This window comes from Bacillus rossius, chromosome 15 (genome assembly GCF_032445375.1).
Source record: "Bacillus rossius redtenbacheri isolate Brsri chromosome 15, Brsri_v3, whole genome shotgun sequence".
NCBI lineage: Eukaryota > Metazoa > Arthropoda > Insecta > Phasmatodea > Bacillidae > Bacillus > Bacillus rossius.
In genome coordinates, this window is record NC_086342.1 from 24,959,328 (window position 1) to 24,985,942 (window position 26,615).

At 32.7% G+C, this 26,615-nt stretch overlaps 2 protein-coding genes across 3 annotated transcripts in view; one reads left to right on the forward strand and one right to left on the reverse strand.

The window, feature by feature from the left end:
• The window catches only part of LOC134539581 (uncharacterized), an 828,445-nt gene that overhangs the window by 643,700 nt on the left and 158,130 nt on the right, over positions 1 to 26,615 (reverse strand). The gene's annotated exons all lie outside the window — the stretch shown is intronic.
• Positions 1 to 26,615, forward strand: part of LOC134539580 (octopamine receptor beta-2R-like) — a 697,934-nt gene that overhangs the window by 95,580 nt on the left and 575,739 nt on the right. The window lies entirely within an intron of this gene.

Below are 26,615 nucleotides of genomic sequence, written 5' to 3' on the forward strand. Positions count from 1 at the left end.
TTCCGAGGACTATTACTTTAGCAAGCATATCAGAGGACCTGTCAGACTGAGGACCTTCACACAAAGTGTGTCTGGCGCATTATCCGAGGACTGTAAAGTTTTACAGTTAACTGCAGGACTAGCAAAATCAGTATAAATGTTTCAACAAGACAGGGTTCCTGTTAGTCGTGTAGTCGAACCAGTGGTCCTTGCTAAGGTGATACGGAGTCGATTCTCGGGGTTCTTCCGTTTTCTTCCCTCTATAATCCCGCTGCTGCTCCATTTACATTTGACTTCGCTTCATCGTTACTAAATACCTATATGTTATAATTTCCGTAAAAGTTTTTTTTTTGATAAAACCACTTATCCGAATTTGTGTAAACATACAAAAAAATATATATTTTTTAACTGAATTAAAACATAAATTTCTCTCCAAAAACTTTATTTATTTAAATGTTATTCACGAAAAAATTGTTATGATGATTAATTTTTCTATTAATTGAGATTTTGAACTATGAATTACAATTCAATATTTGTAAGAGAACCCGTAGAACCCCGTTTTTCAGTTCTATATGTTCCAATTCCGATATAAAAAAAATAATTAATGTTTTATTTGAAGACATCAATTCTTCTGGTATTGAACGAAGGTTTCAACCAACCTAAATAATAAACTAGATAAAACTAGTGATTTAAGAATAAGAAGTCAGAACTATATCCTACTTATCGTATTAAAGGAAAAATTTAATTTTCATACATATTAACATAGAAATCTCAACATATAAAATATTTAAAAACCAACAAATAAATTCTCAACGAAATGTTTAAACAACAGTGCAACCAATAATAAGTGTGATACAATTACAAAAATGTATTCAGTTACATTTTATAAAAATTAAAAAAAAATAAGGTATAATTAGTTTTTGGTAAGAGAATAAAACTTTCCGAAATTTTTGTCCAAACGAATGTTATTAGTTTCACGAAAAAACTGAATTACGAACTTTAAATAAGAACTATATTCTACGAAAAACAATGGACATTAAATAGTTTAGAATATTGTTTCATGTTTAATATTTAGACCGCATGGTTATATTTACACACCAGCTTAAAATCAATTCTTAACCGAAGACTGTGTACTGCACCAATCAATCTACGGACTTTTACACAGTTTGATATATACTATTTCATGTTAAATAAGAGTACCGCGTGGTCATTTACACATCAGTTTAAGCTCAATACTTAAACGAGGACTGTGTACTGTACCACTCAACCTAAGGACTGTTACACAGTTTTATATACTGTTCCATGTTTAATAAGAGGACCACATGGTCATTTACACACCAGTTTAAACTCAATACTTAACCGAGGACTGTGTATTGTACCACTCAATCTAAGGACCTTTACACAGTTTGATATACTGTTCCATGTTTAATAAGAGGACCGCGTGGTTATATTTACACACCAGTAAAAACTCAGTATTTTACCGAGTATTTTGTCTTTTATCACTCAATATAAGGACCTTTACAAAGTTTATATACTGTTCCATGTTTAATAAGAGGACCACATGGTCATTTACACACCAGTTTAAACTCAATACTTAACCGAGGACTGTGTATTGTACCACTCAATCTAAGGACCTTTACACAGTTTGATATACTGTTCCATGTTTAATAAGAGGACCGCGTGGTTATATTTACACACCAGTAAAAACTCAGTATTTTACCGAGTATTTTGTCTTTTATCACTCAATATAAGGACCTTTACAAAGTTTATATGCTGTTCCATGTTTAATAAGAGGACCGCATGGTTATATTTGCACATCAGTTTAAACTCAATACTAAACCAAGGACTGTGTATTGTACCACTCAATCTAAGGACCTTTACACAGTTTGATATACTGTTCCATGTTTAATAAGAGGACCGCGTGGTTATATTTACACACCAGTAAAAACTCAGTATTTTACCGAGTATTTTGTCGTTTATCACTCAATATAAGGACTTTTACAAAGTTTATATGCTGTTCCATGTTTAATAAGAGGACTGCATGGTTATATTTGCACATCAGTTTAAACTCAATACTAAACCAAGGACTGTGTATTGTACCACTCAATTTAAGGACCTTTACACAGTTTGATATACTTTTATATGTTTAATAAGACGACCATTTGGTTAAATTTACACACCGGTTTGAACTAAATACTTAACCGAGGACTGTGTATTGTACCACTCAATCTAAGGACCTTTACACAGTTTCCAGGGTGGTGGTGTTTTTGTGTTTCTGGCGCCACTCCCGTCCCCCTCCTCCCCACCATCCTCACTCCACCCTGCCCGCTCGTCAACATGCTCCATCGCAACTTGCAGTTCGTGGAAACGTGCGACTCTACACAAAATCACCTCAACACGTGTGTCTTCTCTCCAGTGCTGACAACTTATTCGTCACTCAGTGGCGGATCCAGCTTCAAATATTGGGAGGGACCGATGACCCAGTACCTCCTACTTTAATTGTGCGTCCGAAAATTTCGAAAACTAACAGCTTCTCAAGGGGCTATTTGAACACATGTATGACGTCACGTAAACATAAATTAGATAAACAAGTATCACAAAAAAATTAAAAAGTATTAAATTGAAATATTGAACCAAATTCTAAAGGTCAGATGCGGCAGGAAGCCTATTATATTTTTTCACACTTCAGTTTTTCGACAGTTTTTTTTCTTTCAATGCGAAGTAGAGAAAAATCATAAAACGTTACCTGGTCCTAATCATCTCAGTGAACAGATATTTATTTCCAAACTTGGCCTTCCAATGTGCGCCAACTTACCACAAAAACTCATACATTCCCCTAACCTTTCTATTTTGAAATGCCTAGATTCCTAATGTACCAATTTCTAAAAATACCAAATAAATATTGGAATAAAATGTACTTATAAACAAAGTCCTCGTCATCAGCATACATAAATTAAATTTTTACATGTGAGATTTTTATAATAATCACATACCAAATTGTATTTTTGTCGCCATAATTTTATTAATTTTGAAATTTCTCTTGCTTCAAAAGGTTGAACCTTTATTTTTTTTATTGAGAATGTTATGGTTTTTTGTGCATTTTCCATTTGAATCTCCTAAATGAAAAAATTATGGTCTGCGATTTTTAAATTTACTCCATAGAATAATCTATTCTCCTACAAAACACTAACAAATCACAGACAACACTTTAAAAGTTCTGTTATCATGTAGATGAAACTAGAGATTGATAGATAGATACGTCAATTTCTTCAATACCAACTGGACACTGTTCAGTCTTGAAAAGAAAGATGTATGTTCATATGTTTAAATATAGAGAACACTTACGAAACTGATTATACAGTAGAAAATTTTTGTATTTATACATCTTTAATGCACCTGTACAGTAAGTTTAGGCTAAGGTTATTCTTCGAATAACTTTAGTTTCTGCTTTGATCGAAAACTTTTAAGGACGAGATACATTCCGATAATGGTTTTTATGTTTTTATAGTACTTCATGAAAGTTGTATAATTCTATGGGAGTGAAATGTACAAATGAAATATTCGAAACATATAAAGAATATCAACTTGAAAGTGTTAAAAACAATAATAAAGTTTTATAAAAACTATGTGATTATCACCATGTATGCCCTTATGTGTTCTTATTTGATTAGCATGCCGCTGTTTTAAATAAGTAATGAAGATGGGGTTGGAGAACGTTAGTTTAAATGTTTTGCATATCATAGCCGGATATATTTAAGGAGGTTGGGCAAAGGGGCATTAGTTCAGGTGGCTTGTCACATTGTGTGGGTTGGGGAGAAGTGAGTGGAACATTGTGTATAAATGTTATTTATTTATATACAGATAAAAAAATATTTTATCATATTGCATTACAACAAAAGATAAGGTACAAATCGGGCAAACTTTCGGCACCGGAAAAGTGAAAAAAAAAAAAAAAGTGCCGATCCTAAATACTGAAATACCTATGATGTAAATATAGGTAAATTACGTATTTTGTGATGTCATTTCTGTAAAAATATTTACATGAAGCGCTCAGTTTATCAGTGAAAACTGCCTACCACAAACAAATTTTAAGTTCTTACTTCCAAGAACCCTTAATGAAAGTAGCATTTTTCGTGGATAGTCAGGAAAAATGTATATCAGGTGAGACAATATATATTTAGTTTCCTTGAAACGTGTTTATGTCCAATCGAAGTGTTGAAACAGCGTAAACATTTCAAGCGTTGGAGTAGGACGGTGGAAGGGGTGAAGGAGGGTGGGAGGTTGGGTGAGTGGGAGGGAGGCAGGCAGGCAGGAAGGCAGGGAGGGAGGTAATGAGGTACTCTCAACCCATTCTTAACCAAGTGCAACGTTGCCAAATTAGCGCAGTAGCTGTGTGTGGGATAGCTCACTTGCATTTTTCCAACATTGCCTGAAACTGGTATCAATACACACACCAACAACAGAAGAGATATCTTGTATGTGAGCTTGGAAAGTAAGAGAAATTAGAAAGGGAAAAAAGATTAACTGTTACTAAAATACTGTTTACTCGCAATGATAATTAATTTTTTTTCCCTTGTTTTAATACATCTATAATGAAGAGGTGGAATGAACATGACATACGACGCGTGAAAACATAATAGCGATAAATAAATAATATGTTTGTTCGTATTTATGGATTCATAAAGAAACGCACATCTACGCATTAAAATCAAAAATGTTTTTTCAAACACTTTTGTATTTATTTACTTACCCAGGTACCGAAATGGATGACTCTGAGTAAAGCTCAACAAATATAAAACAAACTATCTCGAAAACCCCAACTTGTAAAAGTGTTAATTCACAACTCAAATTCTATTTTCCCGACAGAATGGTCAATTCTTATAACCAGCATTTATTTATAGTCACAGAAAATGGCATCGAATGAAAGAAAAACTGATAGTAGAACTGGAATAGGGTATTTTTCATAGTACAGGTAACTAGAGATGATATTTTATTATATTTTTGATATATGTCTACAGAAATGACTTAACAGTTGTCTGTAAAAGTGCATTAAAATTTAATTGCGATACCTACCTTTTGCGATTATCGTTTTAAAACTGCATTTTAAAGACTTAAGTAGATAATATCATGTACATATGTAAGAACGCAATAACTTGCATTTGCATATGGGCGCAAGTTTGGTTTCGATGACACAAATTCACTTTGTGAGAACTAATTTTCATAAAAAAATCTACCCTATCCAGTTTTTATTATCGTTACTTACATGATATTGACTACGAGAACTTGTGCAAAACCAATTCCCATATCTTCGCATAAAGTTATATCTAATAATTTATTGATATTACAAAAAAATAATTATACAAAATATTTATACGTAAAAAGACGTGCATAATTTAAATTAGCAGGCTATACATTATCAAGAAAATTCCCTTAAATAATACTTTCGTTGCACGGTTATCTTATTATAGTGTTGATGACAGCAGGAACTGCAACATGATTAGAGTGGGATCCTAACCAAGTGGATGCCAACTCGGCCCTTATTTTTAGTACATTTAAAAATAACAAATAATATTTAATAATGTATGTTTTTAAAATATTAATTGAATATTAAGTATGTAAATTATATCACTAAAAATATTTATGTAGGTATGTTTATAAAGCAAGGCAAGGTTAAAATTTAACAATTCTAAATAAGTAAAACTACTTTAACCAACTATCTCTGTTATCCGTCACTACTTGTATGCGATTTTTTATGAAACGTTATTCATGCTGTTTCCGTAAAAAAAAAAAAAAAAACAGAACATTGCTTGAATAAAGCTCGAGCTGCAAATAAACAGAAGAAAATGACTTCTTTTTATTAGGATGTAAACAATTTAACTTAAAGAAATTCTCCAAAGTCCGTACATATGTACACATTGTACAACATTGCACATTAAACTATGTTATACTAAATTGGTAAATAAAACTACTATATATGTTATCTAATTAAAAATGGCTTACTTTTTTTCCCAAATAATTTAAAATCTCGTACTACTTATTTACTTATATTTAAATGTAACTGTTCACGTTTGAAATTGAATTTCTATTGTCCGTCTATTAAATTATCCGTCATAGGACCGGTCCCGAGGGTGACTATTAAATAATTAGGTTTTACTTAAAAAATATGTTTAGTCTGTAAATGTTAGAATAAAAATTAAATCTGTGTAAGTTGGAAACAAATAAATATTGAATTAAGATAGATTTCAACTTACAAAACGTGATTGGTTTAAGTTACTAAGCCATGACCTAACACACTCTTTCACTCCGCCACGAATATCTAAATTGGTGTAAATATATATACTTTCAAAAACATTATGTATGTTTTAGGTACACTTTTTTCTAATCACACGATGTTTGTCTGCTTAAGTGTTAAGGTTACTGTGGATAAATTTTTACGGTTTTTCCACTATCTTTGACGTCATCATCCCCTAACACAACAGCAGACTTGAAACCCAGATTTTTCCATTCTCTTTAAATTTTCAAATCCGGAGTTTGTAATTGTGCCTATTACTTGCTTTGTCTTCCTTTTGATTGTAACACATTCTAGCATCACCTTTTGTTTCATCCAACGAGAGAACTGTAAAGCGCTCTCTTGTTGACACGATAGCAATTGAAAACACAAAATCTCTCAAGAGAGCAGCTGCTAACGGTAAAATAATTATTTTACTAAAGCTTCTATAAAAACTCAAAGATTTCCAAAACAACAGTAATTTAGCAGGAAGGCACGTGTTGTCTGACCGCATGTTGCTAAAAACCAGCCCAAGGAATATAAAAGTAGACAGAGATTTCACCCTTAGAATAAACATGATTTCTGTCCCCCCCCCCCCCTCCTTCTGCTACTATCGGCTATAAATGATTCTGACGCTACTAACACAGCATAAAACCAAATGATTTAATTTTGACCCAAAATATATTAAATTCTAGGTTTTCTTCGGAATTCATCCAGTACAGGATTTGGTATTTTAATACACATATACGTTTAAATAAAAAAGTCTTACGTTGTATTTCCTTGTCTTGATATTCATGTCAAAAAAGTTAAGTCTTTGTTTAATGTTTTATTACAGATTAAATGTGTTTAGATTATAAAATACTTGATTCACACTCCATTAACATCTTTGGGTTCTAAAATAACTTTATTAATTTACATAAATTCCCATATATTGAAATACATTATTGATAGAAGTTGTTATAAATATCGTAAAAATGCAAATAGGAATTTAAAATTAGTGCCTTCAAACACTCGATTGTTACATTAATATACACATGGGCACAAAAATATTAATATACATGTCTGTATTGAAATACAAATTTTTGTCGAGGTAACGCTGCTCATTTATATTTGATGCAATTCCCATTATTTAACATCTATGCATCCTGTTTATTTTTTATTTAATTCATAAGCCAGACGTTTGCCAAATAAAACGATATTTTCTTGAGCTCGATTAAAAAAATTACAAGGACTTCACCCTGACCGTGTAACATTTGTTGATTTACTTTTTTTTATTTAAAACCATTTGTTAAATGGTTTCCTTAAAGCTTGAATAGTAAACTTTATTTTCTTGGGTGTAATATATATATAATTTAACTCTAAATGTGAATGGCATTTTGATATTAGTACAGACGAATCGTTAGTGTTAAATAAGCACATCGTGAGACCTATCTTGTGACGACCCCCTGGGCTTCCCCGTGACGTCACGACTTCCAACCATGTTCCCGTTACTCCGCCGCGCCGGGACAGTTATGGCCCTAACGCCGTTGGCGCGGCCCACACGGTGTTAGATGGAGACTTTCTGCGATTCTGACTTGTGCTCCAGGACACTTTTTTTTTGTTCTACCTTTATTTAACGAATTATTTTAAAAAAACTTAAAACCTTTCGCTTTAGATTTTCCATCCTTCATGCCGATATAAATTATTTTTTTGACAAAAATGGTTAAATACCTAAGCATCACCAACGCCTTCTTAAACACTTTAAACGTGAAGTTTCAAAGTACTTATTTAAGTTTCAGGTATATGATATTATTTCTTAGTTATCATAGAGAATAAAATTTTGAAATTAATAATCATTTTTAATGATACTACTCATCTTAGATAAGCTTCTTTAGTTTACAGTAAATGCAAGGATAGTATTTATTTAAAATTTTCATTAACCTTTATTGCCATAGAAGTTCTAATTTCCAGTGCTAAGTATATATTAGGGCCTACTGCCACAGCTACATAACCAAGCTTGCATCTAATAATTAAATACATGGCATTTAGACTGAAAAGCAGGCTCGCTCGATAATACAGTTCATAGCTATCTTTAGAAAAAAATATTTGCCAATTAAAAAGTTCAACATTTTTATAAAAATATATTTTATACAATACTTGATTTTTTAAATGTATAGACAATGGGTTTGAAACAATTCATTACAAATAATTTCAGCCCCTTTGAGAAATAGGTCACACAAAATTTATACCTACGCGCGAGATAAAAATGTAGCCGGCCTTAGTTTCATTTTTGACTGAAGTCAGTCGATAGTTAACTTAACAAAACTAGCTTTCCGTCTGCTTTAAAATAAATAAGTGTTGTTTTATTATTATGAGCTTATCTCATTCCTATTTTCTATGACCTGAAGATTGTACATGAAAAACATTTGTTTAGATAAAAGTCAACTTGTTACTGGTTGTAAAATTCACACGCTGTGAAAAATTCTGTTTGACGTTTTAACCAAGTCATGTTTAAAAATAATCTAATAATAAACATATCCAACAATTTTCCAGTAACAATAACATAATAAGTCTAAATAATAAATAAATTATCATCAGATAGTTTACTTAGATTTGAAACTAGGACTAAATTATCATATAAAAATAAAACTATTTTAGTGACAGCTGCAGAATAACACTACCATTGTAACATGGAAAAAATAATAATATGCTAAGCAATGGAGCCTTTTCATAGAATACATGTTTCATAATTTTGTTAAGTATATTCTTAAACTTCAAATATTACAAAAGGTCTATTGCATGACTAATAATTTAGCTTTTTCCAACAGTCTGTACATACAAAACATAACACACTACATAACACTACATACATAACACACATACGCACACTTCGTCCACATCAGTAACATGAATAGTATTGGAATTCTTTCAATTTATTGTAACAGATTTTGGAAGTAATTTATAACACCAAGAATATTTTGTTCATTTTATTTCAACCAATTTAAACTGCACAGTATGAATAGTTTACAATTTTCATTTGTTTATTCATTTTATATTGTTACGTAAAATAAAAACTCATAAATAATATTTATTTTATTTACAAATTTAACTAAATACCTACATATAACGCGTGTGCTACGTAGTTTTGGTGACAGTTACTTACGAAGTTCATAAAAATCAGAGTCGCTAAAAAAATTTTAAATAATGAAAAATTCTTAAAATGTAACTTATATTATATTTTTAGATGACTTGCAAACTTTCATATATATTAACACAAAGATAAGAGCGTTTTCATGTGACACTGTCACATAACGTCGTGAAATTTATGTGAAAAACTTGAAAAAGAAAGTTTGATTTTTGTGCTTCAAAGATTACACACAATCCCTTACAAATTAATAGCTATAATCCATAATTCATCCCAACCTATTTAAACAGAGGCATAATACAAAATCCCACTCTATTGACGAGGAATCCAACCCATGCCCAGGACGGATCTAGGGCTTTCCTTCAACGGGGTAAAAAATGTGTTTGCGATTCCCACTCACAATGTATTACAGACTAACAGCAAAATTTTTCATTTGCGTCCGTGTACATTATAGACCTAGTATAAAATTAAAGTTAACATTCGTCCAACCCGTGTACTTGCATTTCATTTCACAGGTTTTAGTATTAAAAAAAAATTTGGTTTGATGAAGCACGGACTGGATAAAAATTATTAATTTTCCTAACTAAGAAATGTGGTGAATGTAGCCGACGCTCGGTGGGTTTACTTGGGGCTCTCTCGTGTTTGATCAACCCTTGAGGAAACTATATTTTAAAAAGATAATAAAACTTTTGTCGCTATTTATTACATACAGCAAGCACTACGCGGCTTTCACGAGGGACTTCCAGAAAAACAATCTGTCGCTCTCATGCCCACCCTTCTTTTCCTCCCGCGGATCAAAACAACTGCATTCCATGGTGAACACACCACAGATTGCACAAGTCACTGGTGATGTTCTGGCTTGCGATGCTCGAACCGATCCCCCAAGAGAGACTTCACTCCTCACAGCACCGAGTCGGCACACAAGTCACACAAGTGATTCAAAGCCCACTATCGCCAGGCTCAGGCTTACACGCTATATTAATTCTTCCCCATCCCCCCCCCCCCCTTGCTTATTTTTCATTTTCTCTCAATAAGTATTGGTTAATAGGTAGTACCATTGAATGGTAGTACTGCTAATTGAATATAATATTTATTTTGCGTGTGTTGTTCTGTCACAGATATGTGTAACTGATATTTATAAAGTGTAATATAACGGGCGTAAAATGTTGCGTAAGTGTTAATTATTAGCAGTTTCGCAGCTGTCTACATTCATTTTGTTGTAGGAGAACTACAAATGCAAGAGAGTTCTAAAGATAAAATCTACAGAAATAGCATTTATAGTAGAGAAATATCGTAAAAATGAAGTCATCAACATACGCAGGCCGGGCTCGGCTTGGCTTCAAGATCACAGGTAGTGGAGTTAAGACGGGTCCTGTTGTTTTTCTGTAATATAAGTTTATTGTGTTCGTTGGGGGAGGGGAGTGGAGAGGTTTGTAAGCTGTCACCAGCTACCTACCCAGTAGCAAGATAGGCACACATAGTCTAGCCGTGGTTTTACTTCGCTCCTGACTGTGCGACCGGCCGAACCAACAGCAATTAGATACGGCACGCGGCAGAAGCGCCACGAACTCTTCGGCTGTGCACTTGATTTGCGCTGTAGGACGCAGCAAGCCTTGATCTTTACATTTAATGACCAATCCCCAGGTGCTTAGTCGGAGGAATTAGATTAGTTTTTCTGCGAGTCCGCCGGGATTCTACTTTAAATTAAAAATGACAAAAATCTCTACAGAAATTTGTAACATAAATTAACCTGGCATCTGTAATAAGAGACCAGCATTTAGTTATGAAGATACCTTTATGAATACGTCCTGTTGACAGCGACGAGTTTTGTTATGACTGCAGAATTTTTGAAATTAAACTTTATGCAGACAATAAACGCATTTATCCTTAATACTTGATCTATTATTTGCAATAAACGATTTGTTCATCTCCAACTTAAAGGCGTATATCATATTTGGAAAGCACTAATAACCATCAGTTGTACATTTATGGGTTATTTTTTCGTGATAAACCTTCAGCCGAAGTTTTTTTGAATTCTTACTCACACTGGATAGCATAAGTTCTTCTTCATTCCACTAACGGCACATATATCCATGATCTTAAATCCTTTCTCTATTAATAGACGTACTTATGTCAATGGAGCAAAATTTCCTTGAATACACCAGCAATAGTCTCCAACAATAAAACACTTACATAGGTTGGTTACTAAATGAGATTTTCTCCATGGTATCTCAGCTTCCTATATATAAAGAAGAATATAATAACAGTCATACATTACAAATAAAAAATAAAAATAATTAATATGGCTTAGGAAAATATTACCTATTATAGATAATATCAACACATGTAATAAATATTTTCTTTCGTTTCACAATCATGATCCTTGATTTATCTTCTCTTTGAAAATTTTATTTTTTACTTCCAAAATTTTCCTTGGTCCTGTATATTATTTTACTTACCTTTGTAAATGATCAAATCTATAGGGAACAGTCGGTTAAATTACGCGTTTCCTTCGTTTATGCGAAGTGGAAATTAACAGAAATACCGGCCTTCCTAATTAAAATCACTGTGGTTAAGTAACGAATGGTACATTGTGCGTACCTCTTGTATTTCGAATCTGATTTTTTAACAGTTTAACTATAAAACAAATGCGAGTAATTAAAAGCACGTTTTTAAATATTACTATAAAAGTGTTATTCAACATACCTAAAGTTAGTATTACTAAATTAAAGTAAATAATTTTATGATAAGCGGGGGTGAATATGTCAACGCAACTTAACAGATCAATACAGTTGCTAAGTTATTTAAATGCACTGTATTTATTTCAGTAATATACTTATTTTCTAGTACACATTTTAGTCCAATTTTTTATAGCGCGAGTGTAATAAATACTATTCATTATAAAATTATTTGTTAGGGGCTAGTTTTAGAAAACCAAAAGGTTATGCAAGTTTTGTTTCCAACAGTTAACCGTATTAACACGTCCGTGTACCACAACATTATCTAGTGAGAAGTTAAAAACATAAATTTCAACAACAAATAGGATTAGTGGTTTAAATTTTTTAATGGCTTTTAAGTAGATAAGTTTCTTACATTATTTACGATTGGTATATTTCGTGTGCCTTTGCTGGCTATAAACAAGAGCGATTATAATAACAAATAAGTAATTTATAGACAACATTCCATTATCATGTTATGAATTAAAATTTGTTTCTAAACAATTATTATTAATAAAATAACTTAAAGAGAGGTAAATAATAATTTTAAAATACATTCCTAAGAACTACAGCAGAAAATTTAAATGTGTAAGTGAAACACATTTCTCAAACATGCATGTTATTCGGAAAGTCTTAGTTTTGCACCACGCGCGCAACGCGTGAGAAGAAGACGTGAGAGGATGACCTTGCGAAAGGGTTGGTAACATTCCAGGAAGGAGTTAGCAACGCAGCCTGCCTACGCCTCCTCTCCTCCTGCTGAGACTGCGCCCAGACGCGTGCTGGAGCCTCGGGCCCTCTATGTCTCCATTAGAAATGTGCTTGCTGTGTTTATTCTGTGTTTTGACTGTTAAGTTGATTAAATGACTAGTCTGGAACCTATACTATTTGGAAATTCTTCATTTTTAAATATAAAATAAATATTTACGCCATTCCTCTACAAAGCTCTTGAAACTCTCAGTTTCTTTAATCACAATGGTGATAACGGTGCGAAGATTTATTTTGCATATGGATACCTGTCCGGCAGCCGGTCTGGATTCGAATGATTCAACCATGCGACTTCGAAATCTTCTTAAGAGGATAGGAAAAGTATCAACGTGCATGACTCACGAAAATATAAATACAAAAATAGAATTTGAGCGACCTCAAAGAATACAACGGGGTTTGTTATGTCGTCTAAATATTTTCATTATGGTGACCTGAAGTACAGAGAAAGTAAAAAAAAAAACAATATTTAGTTTTAAAATTTTTAACTTTCTTCATAAAAAATGGGCTTTAAAATAAAATTATATGGAAAGAAAAAATTGATTGTAAAGTTATAAAAATCAGTCAAGTTAAACCTCTACAATAACCAAATAAAAGAAAGAAATTCATAACTATTTTCGTTTTCAATTTTTAAATTAATGTGAAAATAATTTAAAATTATTATTTTGTTAAAATATTTAGTAATTATATTGCTTTTTCTTTTATGATTTCAATAATTTTACAGTTATGTTTATTTCATAGATTGTATTTTTTTCTAGGGTTTCACAAGCCATTATTTTATTTTAAAAAAATTCGACTAAAAATAAAAATACACTCTATTATTTCAGGAAATCCAGGTCTCCATAATGAAAAGATCTAGTCGCCCAGATTATATATATAGATAGATAGGTAGATAGATAAGATAGATAGATAGATAGATAGTTTCTCAAAGATGTTTTTGGTCAGTTCGCCATACCTTCCTTACAACTTCAAAATTAATGATTTAATAACGTATATAGACAATTTACAAAAATTAATGTTTTGAATTAAATTATTATAAAAACATGTTTATAAAAGCCTTATTTTGGTCACAAGTCTACGCCATTTTTGAGATTGCCATAGCTATATAAATAATCTTACATGCATGACAGCTGTTGAAGCGAATTAACCGAAGTAAGTTCCACATACTTTTATAACTTAATTTGTAACATAACTTATTTAATTTTTTCATTACTTATTTATATAGAGTTTGCAATGTTACTTTATATTTATCTAAACCCCAATAACACTGATATTGTCTGCTGTTAGGCTATATATTATTTCTCATAGGTGTTTCTTTGCCGTTACGCTAAATCTCCCATTGTACTTCATCAAAATGTATGATTTGCATTTACACAGCAACTTTGCTCATAGACTCCGCATTATACTCACAATTTATTATACAACTTTGTATTTCCAAATGATGAGGAATGTATTTACAAATGATGAGGAAATAATTCCCAAGAAAAGTAGGCATAACAATGACCATTAATAAAACACAAGGTCAGACGCTTTAAAGGGCAGGTTTATATTTCCCAGAACCTCTTTACCACGTGGTTTTTTCACGAGTTCGTATATTCAATGGTAGGCCTATTTATGTTTGTATCAGGCACATACAGCCAAAAAGTAAACGATTATCACATTATAACTTCTAACATTGTTATTGAAGAAGATTTTAACTGTAAGAAGTGTAAAAATAAATATTCGATACGGCCAAAATCTGTTGGTACTATATTTTCAATACTTTGCATTAATAAATACTTGCATTTACATACTACCCCATTATTATATTACCATTCGATGTCTGATCAAGATAAAATGTTTTATTCGCACGGGTAAGTTATTTGTTTTTATATTCTCGTCATTCATCCTTACAGCTCCCGCACACTAGGCGACTAATCACACAAATGACATGGTCTGCATCCACCTTCAAGTCGTAGCGACACGCCTGAGCCTGGCCGCCGCGGACAAGTGTGTGCTCTCTCAGTAGTTGCCACGCACTCTCAGGTCGCGGCGAACTGGCCACGGCAACTTGGCCGTCTAGTGCGGGAGCTGTTAAACATTATATTTTAGGATTGGCATCCATGTTTTCTGGACCCGGCCACAGGCTGAAAGCAGTGATGATGTTAGCCATGCGGTGTCATTATTGACAGTTGAAATAACCATAAAGCCATTAATTATTATCTCCTTTAAAGAGTTACTTTATGTGATTAAATACTACATATCTCAAAATAAATAACCTACTTTAATACACGTGCTGTTCTGTTAAAACCAAAGTTAATACAATTGTTGATATCAATCACTTCACCACTTGATGCCGGGAACATAAAATGGGAACGTTTTAAAAACTGATCTCATCTAACTTACGTCAAGTACGTCACAAACCATCTCCCGAATGGTCTTTTGCTATAAAATACGTAAAGAGGCCGGCAAAAATGAGTTTAGTTCAAGTCCTACAAACGTTCATGGAAGTTACTTAGTTATATATTTGAGTTCATATTATTATGATACGCAAACACAAGTATCTATAGGTGTAATTTTGCAGAACTACACAGCGTTGTCTATGTCAAAGTTATTCTGTTTATTTTACCAAGGCGTGAAAGTGAGAATTTCTCAAGAATATCTGAATAACTGTTTATTTATCCTTACATATACATTTATTATCTCAAAGGCGGCCATATTGTGTTTTCGCTACGTATGGCCACTTGTGACACAACGCTAAGGCGGAAGAATACTGTGATCCTTACGGTGTTCCCGAGCCGTGATAAAACAGACTGCGTTTGAACATCACTGTGAGAAACGATAGCAACAACATTCACTGAAATACCATTTGCAAGTTTCATAAAAATTATAATTTGTCATCATTATAAAACTATTGCAAGTAGTGTTGTACTTTTTCTCGTAAAAATACATATTTATAATCAAATTCCCATGAACGTAATGAAACACACAGTAAAATATTTTCGGGGCGGTAAATTTATCTTAAGAAATATGTTGTTCAATAATAAACTTTTTTCCCAAAAAATATATTTGTTTAATGAAACAACGTAGGTTACGTAAATTATTTTTATTTATTTTCTAGGGATGAGCAGTATGATGGAGGAGGGGGGGAGGAAGCAAATTGCCAGAAGTATTAAAAAAACATTGGTTAAGTCAAAGCGTTCAGAAGCATAAAAATAGACTATTTGATGCCCCTGACTTTTTACTTACTGACATCGGCGATAAAGTAAACTTGTATAGACGGTTGCAGTGAATGTCCGAAAATATTCGTGTATGGACTGCACTACACGAATCTGAAATAACAACTAAGAAGGCAAAATTCGTTTGTAAAACAGCGTTTTATACATTCCAGGAAAACGCAAATTTCAGCTCTTGTATTCAAATGGTTGCAACTTTTATGTTTAACCGCATCCAGTAGGCTAAATTGAACAAGCTTAAAACGTCCACACACCATTTGGGTGTATATATACGTACACACACATACATATATATATATATATACATATGTATAACATATAAAATCACTGTTCGTACAACGTACAAGTCCTCGTTTACCACCATAAAATGCAAGGCCCTCTGATAGCAGTGTAAATACCAACGTGTGTGTGAAGCTATAGGTCCGCACTTCATATGGGTATATTTATATCATATTAACACACTGTGCCTACAAGTCCTCGTTTAACACCAGAATATGCAAGGTCCTCCGATTGCAGTGTAAATACCAACGTGTGTTTGAAGCCATAGGTCCGCACTTAATATGGGTATATTTATATCATATTAACACACTGTGCCTACAAGTCCTCGTTTAACACCAGAATATGCAAGGTCTTCTGATTGCAGTTTAAATACCAACGTGTGTTTGAAGCCATAGGTCCTCTTTTCATATGGGTACATTTATATCATCTAACACACTATACTTACAAGTTCTTCGTTTAACACCAGAAAATGCAAGGTCTTCTGATTACAGTGTAAATGCCTTTGTGTGTTTGAAGTTATAGGTCCGCATTTCACATGGGTACATATATATATATGTATATATATACATATATAAATATACATATATATACATACATATACATATATATAAATATTTGGTTTGGCACCGACTTTAAAACGATTAGTAGGTAGCACCTACCAATTATAATATTTTATTAAAATTATAGGTAATAATTATGTTTGGACAAGAACTGTCACATTGCAATTTATTGTATTGTTTATACAATTTTATTGTTTATACAATTACAATGTGAAAATTCGTATCCAAACATATTACCTATAATTTTAATAAAATATTATGATTGTAATTATTTATTTTTCGATTTCTAGTACCTATAGTATTTTGTTGTGTTTTTTTAGGTCCGTTCGGTTTTTTAAAAATATTATTTTTATGTTTTAATGTTCATGTTCGAAGGCTTAGGGTAATTATGACTTCCAAATAAAATTAAAAATACATAGGGCCTATTTCTAATAATACATATTCCTACTAAGAAGTTTATGATTTGAATGTAAGATAAAGGTTGTAAAGTAACGCGTAATAAAGAATTAATTGTTCATGTAGCACAGCTTACATGTATACGCCTGAAATGGCACCCAGTTAAGGTCCTCGGATCATGCGTCTGTGGCTTCGTAATGTGTGAAATGAGAGACGTCCACCACGTCCTCGCAACCAGCGTTAGACACTACGGAGATGTGTATTAGATGTGTGTAAACTCGAGCGAAATGTCCTCGTTTGGAGCGTTGAGAAACATGGGATACACACCGTGTGTAAAGGAGTGTAAGTGACAACGATACTAGCGCGACGTGGTGGTAACACACACACACTACATACTTGATTCTCTACGGTCTATCCGAGGACCTCAAAAAAAAATTTAAAAATCATGTTTTCACACACTAGGTTGACAGAACAGCGTGAATCCGAGGTCTTTTAATCCGAGGACCTGGGGGAGGTCCTCGGATTGCCAAAGGTCCTCGGATCCACGCTGAAATATCATGCGCAAGTCCTCGGATGATATCCTAAGTCCACACCTACACACACACACACCTACACACACACACACACACACCTAAGCGAGATCAGCTGCCTTACAAAATAAATCACGGGAAAATAATTTCAATTTGAGGCTAAACTTTTTGTCATGTGTATGATGAAATCCACAAAAAATATGAATGTGTTGTTCTCATAATTATATCCAAGAACAAAAATTAATTTTAGAATGGATCCTAGAAAATTACTTTCAACTTTTCATATCTGGCAAATAATAAGACGCAGAATCTCCTTGTGCATTCAGCTTCGGTTAAATCGTGTTTCAGAAAGAATTTCATTTGTTGATATTACGAAAAGTTTTAAATTAAATTAAAATTCTTTGTTATGAAACAAAAAAAAATAATTTTGGCTGTAAGTATTACAGCTGGTTTTTAACTATGGGTTACGAAATTATGAACATAATTTTTTCTAGCGTGCTACCATCCTGAATGCGCACTTAAACACCTACGATTTTGTTATCTATGTAAATAAAAAAAAGAGTTTATCTATTTTCGTCTCTGAGTTACGAAAAAGGTCTAGATATGTGAAATTTAGTAAATTCATTCTCCAGCGGGAGTCCGTTTGCACCTCTAAGTGATATTTTCAAAAATTGTTTGAGTTTGTTTAATTTTATTTGAGCAGTTTTTGACCAGCTTTATCCCAATTGTCTCCACTTATAATCATTACCAAAAACAACGTTCATTATTTAACTGTCCATCTGGATGGTAGTGTGATTAAAATTATATAATATATTTTTAACTTAATTCTTTTATTTTTGGTGGATTTGTAAAAAAAAATAGTTTTAGAATCCCTTCATCCTTCACTGTGTTCTTCTATGCTAGTGTGCATCAAAAAATCTTACAAAAATTTTTTAAAAACCTCTTCAAATACAGAAGGGACGCCTGATCTTCGTTGAAAACAAAATTGGCCAAAAATATTATACATTATTTTATAAACTTTTAATTAAAAACGTGAATTATGTAAATGTAGGGTAAGTAGATACTTTCGGTTTGCTTAAAATTTATCGTTTTTTTTATTGGCTGCAAATTGGGTTATACTGCCTAATAATGAAATTAAAATACCACTGTGATCTATGTAATAAATTCTAGCTAAAATAGCGTTAAATCGTCGTAATTTACAGAGCATCACTAACAAAGCTTATTTTTAACCCATAGTGAGCAGTGCAAGTGTGCTCTGTTTGTAGACTTCCGTAGCGAATAAAGATCGCAGGCTTTCGCGGCCATGGTCTCGAGTTACTTCACTTCCGGGTTGTGGCCACGTCTAATGCGAAGATATCCCCTGACGTTTCGGTCTACTTTGCATTTGCCATCATAAGGAAGCAGTTACCTTCGACGCAGCTACAAACCAAAAGCCAAGCAATTCCGTAGCGAACACTCAACTAGTTTTCAGTAACAGCAAAGAGGTTGTCCTCCATCTTACAAAACAAATTGTATGTGGCTGTGTCATGGACATGGCTGTGTGTTTTACATGAATACGTGTGCGTAATAGGTAATATTTTCTATACCAAATATAAAATACGCTATTTTATATATGTTATAATCATGTTTGAACACTAAGAATTCGCGTACAGGCTGACATTATATATATATATTAAATTTTAACATCATAAATATTCACTGTTAACTATTTTACACTAATGTTTTATATGTGCAATCGATCGTTTTTGACAACCGCTGACGATTGAAACTCAAACGAACGTCGTAGCTTCTCCGAGTCGAAAGTTACACTAAATGGAAATCTCGAAACGCAGAAAAATGACCTCAAAATGGCGGTTATTCCCCCTCCACCGTGCACGATGCGCCACAGTCATCACTTAGCGTAACGAATTCGTTGATCCTTTAGATATCCAGCTGTGTAATTAAATTTTGTATGCAGGTGATAGATATGTAGCTGCAACACCAAACTGCAACCCCTGATTTTGTTATCATTCGTTTTTTTGAACTGCCTTCCACTATGGAAGCAATTTAAAAAACGTATTCACGTCAAAAAGTCAAATTCAATTGTGTTGAGGTGAGTGCAAACTCCCTGTACAGCTCGAATTCAGTGCGTCATTGGAGGCCCAGACTGCAGACCGTGTATGCACGCCACTGCTACTCCTCCACCATGTACTTACCGCCTCTGACACACAAACACAGTTAATAACCGCTCTACGGAGTGCAGCGAATGCGCCCCGTTATTTACTCGCAAGTGCATCAGGCCACTCCACTGCATTTCTGTGCAGCTGACAAGAGCCCTCGGTGAAACTGATGCTTCGACGCTTGAGCGAGAGTGGTTGGATACACATTGTTCATTTGTTACTCAGAGGAAGAAGGAACTACGTCCTTTCTTGTTACAGTGCAGTGTACACACTTTCCAACAGTACGCAACACTTAATAGAGGGATAGTAAAATTTAAAATTAATTTCAGAAAAAAAAAGTTACGATAAATTTATAAATGTATATTTTTGACAAATATCTTAGGTACAATATAAAACAAAATCAATTTTTCTTTATCTTTTTTCTAATGTCACACACTACTTTTCAAGATCATGCTCTTAGATACATGTAAAACCGGTTTATTTTTTAATGGTTTTGGTTGCGAAGACATTTCTCCAAAGACATTTATTTATTTATTACTATTTTATCGTGTTATCAGATAAATTTCATATCAAAAATAATGATTGAACGTTTAATTAATTGAAGACTTTTCTCCTATTTGATTATTCAATAGCTTCCTCTAGAACCCACGTTATAAAAATATTTCCACTCAATGCTTAATTTAAGGTTGAGATTTTATAATAGCTATGATTTAGAGTCACAGGACTTTACCCAGTCTTGTGGGCTGCTGTTAGAAGTGAAAATATGTACAGACTTTAGAGTTGCTGATAAGTTCCACGATGATATCGAGGTTATTATCCTATCCTTGAAAGTTTTCACAAATATTCCTTGGAATTTTTTTATGAAAAACAGATCAATCTCAAACGATAAAAAATTTGTGTAAAAAAATAAAGGACTTTTTTTACGAAACAGTACCAGTAATTTTTCATACCTCATAGATATGTAGTATCTTAATATGTAAATACAAGTGTTTGTCAGTCATTTGCGCCTGATTTTGACTAATATAAAGTCAAGTTTAGGAATGAAACCATCGAGATAAATTTTTTTAGCTCACTCAAATAACTTAAATCTCTCGTCTGTTCACGACCAACCATAATTATTTTGTAAGTTATACCTAACAAGTACAAATATTTTTTTCCAGGCTTGTAATGTTAGTAAAATTAGTTTGATGGAAATATATAACTTATTGCGTATATTTTTCAGATAAAACACTGTATAGTCAATCATGCATTTTATCATTGTTTCATAGAATGTGTTATTGTAACAAATTGTACTGTAATACATCTGTTATCTTACCACGTAGCCTAATGAAACATAAAAATATATAAGTAGGGATAGAAATAACAGGAAACAGTCAAAGAAACTGGCTGAAGTAGGAATCTGGAAATTCTAATAAAGAGTATTCGCGATCCAATTTTTTTTTATTCTTGTCGGTTATTGGTTTTGTTTATGTAACAATTATCGCAGTAAAAACGTGTCCTGGCACGTGAGTTTTAAAAGTACTTACGTAGAACTAACACAATTCTACAAAACCTATAGAAAATTGAAAAAAAGAAACATAGGCCTACTACCAATTCCTTGCGATTGCACATGTCCCAAAGCTATATTCCGCTATTTCCCCCATTGTAACTTTATGCTGTGATGCATCTAACGCGTAAGTAGTTCTGCCGAGATCTCACGACACTTGTATGTTACATTATTTTTTACTGAAAGTGTATATACTTCTTTTGGCGCGTTATGAAAAATAATGAGTTAATTTTTACGATGTGCGCGCCTCACGCAACGAAAGTTTTACAGAATAAAATAGGTCTACATACAAAAATATATAGGCTATACGAGGTTTTTTTTTTCAACCTCCGATCGGCTGTAATAAAAAAAAAGGGAATGAATTGGGAAATTATTTTAATGTCAAAAGAAACGTACATCTTTACTCTATTTTTCCACATAATCACCGTGCAGATTGAGGCATTTGTCGTACCGATGAACCAGCTTTCCAATACCCTCTGCATAAAATGATGCCTCTTGCCATTTCAGCCACGTTTTAACAGTGCCCTGCAGTGTGATTACAGTTTCATTTCTCCATGGCATGCCCATTTATCGATACCCTAATCGCTCGTACACGAATCGACACGTCTCGTAGTGTTTACCCCCTTCCACCAACCATGTGGAGCGGCCAACTCACACCTCAGTTGAAGCTTGGTTATGGGAATGTCAACATGGCTGCAACGATAAACTGTACGGCGAAATGCGAGCTGCGTGGAGTCATCCGTTTCTTACAGGCAGAAGGGCACACTGCAGCAGAAATCCATCGCCGAATGAGCACTGTTAAAACGTGGCTGAATAGGCAGGAGGCATCATTTTATGCAGAGGGTATTGGAAAGCTGGTGCATCGGTACGACAAATGCCTCAATCTGCACGGTGATTATGTGGAAAAATAGAGTAAAGATGTAAGTTTCTTTTGACATTAAAATAATTTCCCAATTCATTCCCGTATTTTTATTACAGCCGATCGGAGGTTGAAAAAAAAATAACCCTCGTATATATATATATATATATATATATATATATATATATATATATGTGTGTGTGTGTGTGTGTGTGTGTAGGTGTGTGTGTGTGTACTTTTAAATATTACACTTTCGTTATTGTTATTGAATACTGTTCCAAATCATAACAACCGTTATTTATTATGGATATTAGATATAAAAATAATGATTTATTTTAACCTTTTTAAATGTAATTTAAAGTGTATTTATATAAGTGAAATTATATTCCCTTATGCATAATTTCTTTTAGTTATAAATTTAAATTATCTGAAAATTTTAAATAGTTTTTAAAAAAATTATAATAATATTAAACATATTTATTGATTTTTGAATTAGTAAAAATTTATTTCCATTTTTACTAAATTAAATTATTTACACACTGTTTAATTTAATATTAAATGCTGAGTAATATTTAAAAAAAATTAATTTGATTGAGTTAATACTTTACCAACCGTATTTATAACATCACTTCAGTCCTTTTAATATATTTCTGTTAATTATTTGCACATAAAATTAAAGTTAATTTATTAACTCATGTAAGTATAACTTCTAACGTGCCGCATTAGTACATGATCCATTTCTTTTTACTTTTAAAAATATTCCTATTAAAAAGATATTAAATTTTTAATTTATAAAAAAATTAATCTTTATTTAACCCCATGTACAGTATTAATCATGGAAGGCATTCTTCGCAAATTGCTCTACTTCCTAATTACTAAGTTTTAAAATATTTAGTTGTTTATCGTTTAAAAATGATTTTATAAACATGATAGGTTAAACGTACATTTAGTAGTTAAAACCACTAATTTAGTAAAAAAAACAGCATTACCTTATTCTGAAAATTTGATCCTCTCAAACATTCAGTAAGTATTGCCATAAAATGCATTAACATTTATGTATTTTAGTACCTACTTCAAATTAAAATACGTATCTTAATTGTGAAGTTATTGTGTGGAATACAAAATAAAACTTTACAGATTTCGCGGAATTCTGATAGCAGCAATAATTCCATTAGATGGTTGTTGAATATTGTATATATTTTTTTTATGGGTCTCAAAACAATGTTCTGAATGCCATGAGTAGGATCAACTCTGTAAACACAGAATTTTGACTTATATATATATATATATATATATATATATATATATATATATATATCGAAGCGTGTTTGTACGTTTCCTATGGACTCCAAAACGGCTGGACCGATTTTGATGAAATTTTCAGGTAATCTTCATATTAGCCCAACGGGTGATCCTGTGAAGTTTGGTAGCGATCATATTAACAGAATTATTATTTTTTTGTAATTTTGTGTCATATTTTCAATACAAATTAATACAAAACCAGATATTTTTTTAGATTGTTTAACATTTACAATTAAAGGCGATATTAGGGTCTCTATTAAGTTGTAAATTTTGATGCATTCGGGTATCTTTAAAAAACATTTTAATCATTGAAAGATCATTTCTATTTAAAATTTTAATTTTAATTTTGCATTTAGACAGGAAATGCATGCCATTTACACGATTTTATCTTCAATTCATATTTTAATCAGAAGGATTTCTGAGTAAGCAAAAAAAATTCAATTCGATAAAAATATTATAAGTTAGTAAATATCTAAATGACATGCCGTCGGAAAGCTGTAATAAAATTGCGAGACCCAAACCTCATTAGATTACGCGTCTTCACCACAGCTGAAAAGTACCTTCCACCAACTTCACCAGCTAGCGAGTTGGTGAGGAGGGCAGGCAGAACTTGTGCCAAGTTGCGAAAATTAACGAGCTACATGTGCGGGTCTACAGCTTAGTTCTCTCTCTCTCTATATCCCTCTTCGTTCCCTCCGAATCTTCTGCTTCTATTTCGGGTCTTCTTCTCTCTTTCTGCAGGCTTCAGTTGGTGTTTGAGGCCAAACCTCGTCTTCAGTGGAACGACCCAAAAAAAAAAGGTGTGTAAAAAAAAAGAGCCGTATCAGCGTGTAAAAACACGTGCTCTTCTCGACAAAACGAAAACCAGGAATCATCCAAAACTTTTTTTTTTTTTTTTTTTTTTTTTAAGCAGTGAAGTCGTGTCCATTTGATTTATATCTCAGTGGCTGTGCTGTCGTCTGATCGAAATAAAACTTTAACATGACCCGGACGGAGCTTTTAAGTTTCAGGTGGTTTTTCAATTGGGTAAAGTTTTGGACAAGAAAAATAAATTCCTTCTCAGACCATGATAGTGGCCGAACTAGATAAGGTAGCTGCTTTTAAGGAAACTAAAAAAATAAAAACTTTATTAATTCACGTTATTATAGACTAATAATTAACATCTTGAAAGAAAAATAAAACTTAACACACTTCTTAAACATAAAATATTATATGTTAATCAAATAAAATATTTATATTTTTTAAACTGGTATTCTGAACGCAAATTTGTGAATCCAAAAAAAAAAATACAATGTATGTACTCAAAGTATTAATTTAAAAAAATCCAAAGTGAGCGGTGAATACATTAAGGTCCCATGTTTGTTAAAGTCGCATTTTAATAATCCGGTGATGGAGGCCAAGACTAAATTAGGAATCGAGTCATGACTGCAAGACTAAGGCCGAAGTCTCACGTGAGGCTGTTGCAGGCGTGCGAAAAAAAAAAACCAAGTAATGTGCGCACAGCTAAAATAAGAATATTACTGGCGGATTTTTAGCTTTCTTTGCTTTCACCTGCACCGAGTGTCCTCGGTGGTCTCATCCGTGCCACGAGGGTTGAAGTGCGGGCAGTCAAACTTCAAAAAGCGAGAGCAAGCTGTCGAAGGATGCACTCAGGTATAGTGCCAACATGGAACGCATTGCCACGCATAAAAATAAAGGGCACATGACTTTACTCACGGCCTCACAAAAAGTTTAGAGGTTACAAAAAAAAATATTAACGAGTGAAAAGATATTAAGTTCTCTGCCGTAAATGCCCGCTCACTAATGTAGCTTCATTCAAATACGTACACAAACAGAACACACCACATTTCCGAGAAATGCGTAAAACTTAAATTTTTTTTTATATTTGTACTTAATAAAAAATTTTTAAATGTGTGGTTTAATTTCATGTAACTAGGACTTTGTGTTTTATGGTAAAACATAAATTTGAGGTGATATTTAAAACAATATTTTTTTTTTAACTAAATTATCCATTTTTTAATTTAACAACTATCGAAACGAGGACACTAATCGATTGAATGAATATATAATTAAGTAATTTTAATTTATAGTTATTTTGGAAAAATTTTCCACGAATGTAAGTTAATAATTACTAATTTACAATATGGTGGCCAGATGGCCTATAATAAGATCGCAGATTCTACAACATCTAACGTTCTTGTGATTGGAACTACTGAAATCTACCGAGTAAAAAAAATACTGTAGCAGAAAACACTAGCAGAAGAAAATAAAATGGTAGATCCAAGATGGTCACCGAGACGACATACTGGTTAAAATAAAATATGTTTCATGGAATAACTGTTAGGGGAAGGGGGATCAGTCTTTCAGCAGCAACCACTGGGAAGGTCTTGTCTACATTTTTAATCGAGTGACCTCCGTGGGTTAGAACCGAAAACTACGAACAGTTTAATAATTAACTGTTTGAAATAAATAAAAAAAATTGTTTTTATAATTTTTTTGAAACTTTTCGGAATTTTTTGGTTAAAATTTTAAGATTTTATGTTGATGGTCTAAGTCAAGCTCATGAATGGCCTCTGAGGAATATTGCCCCTCTCTTGTGAATATTGTCCCTCTCTGGCGAATATTGCCCCTCTTTTGGCGAACATTGATTTTTTCTGGTGAATATTGCCCTTTATTATTTTGAGGGGGGAGGGGATTGAAAAATTTCCCTGGAAAGAAAAATGTTTTACCTCTAAAAGGGGAATTTCGAATTTTTAAATTTTTAATTTACTTTTTGGAGGAAAATGTTTCCTAACATCTTGAAATTTGAGCCATGTTGGGACAATTTTTTCGGATTGTTAGTCAATGTTTGCAAATTTCTGTAAATTTGGAGTGTCCAGTTCAATGTAAAAGACATGACGTCACAATCCAATATGGCGG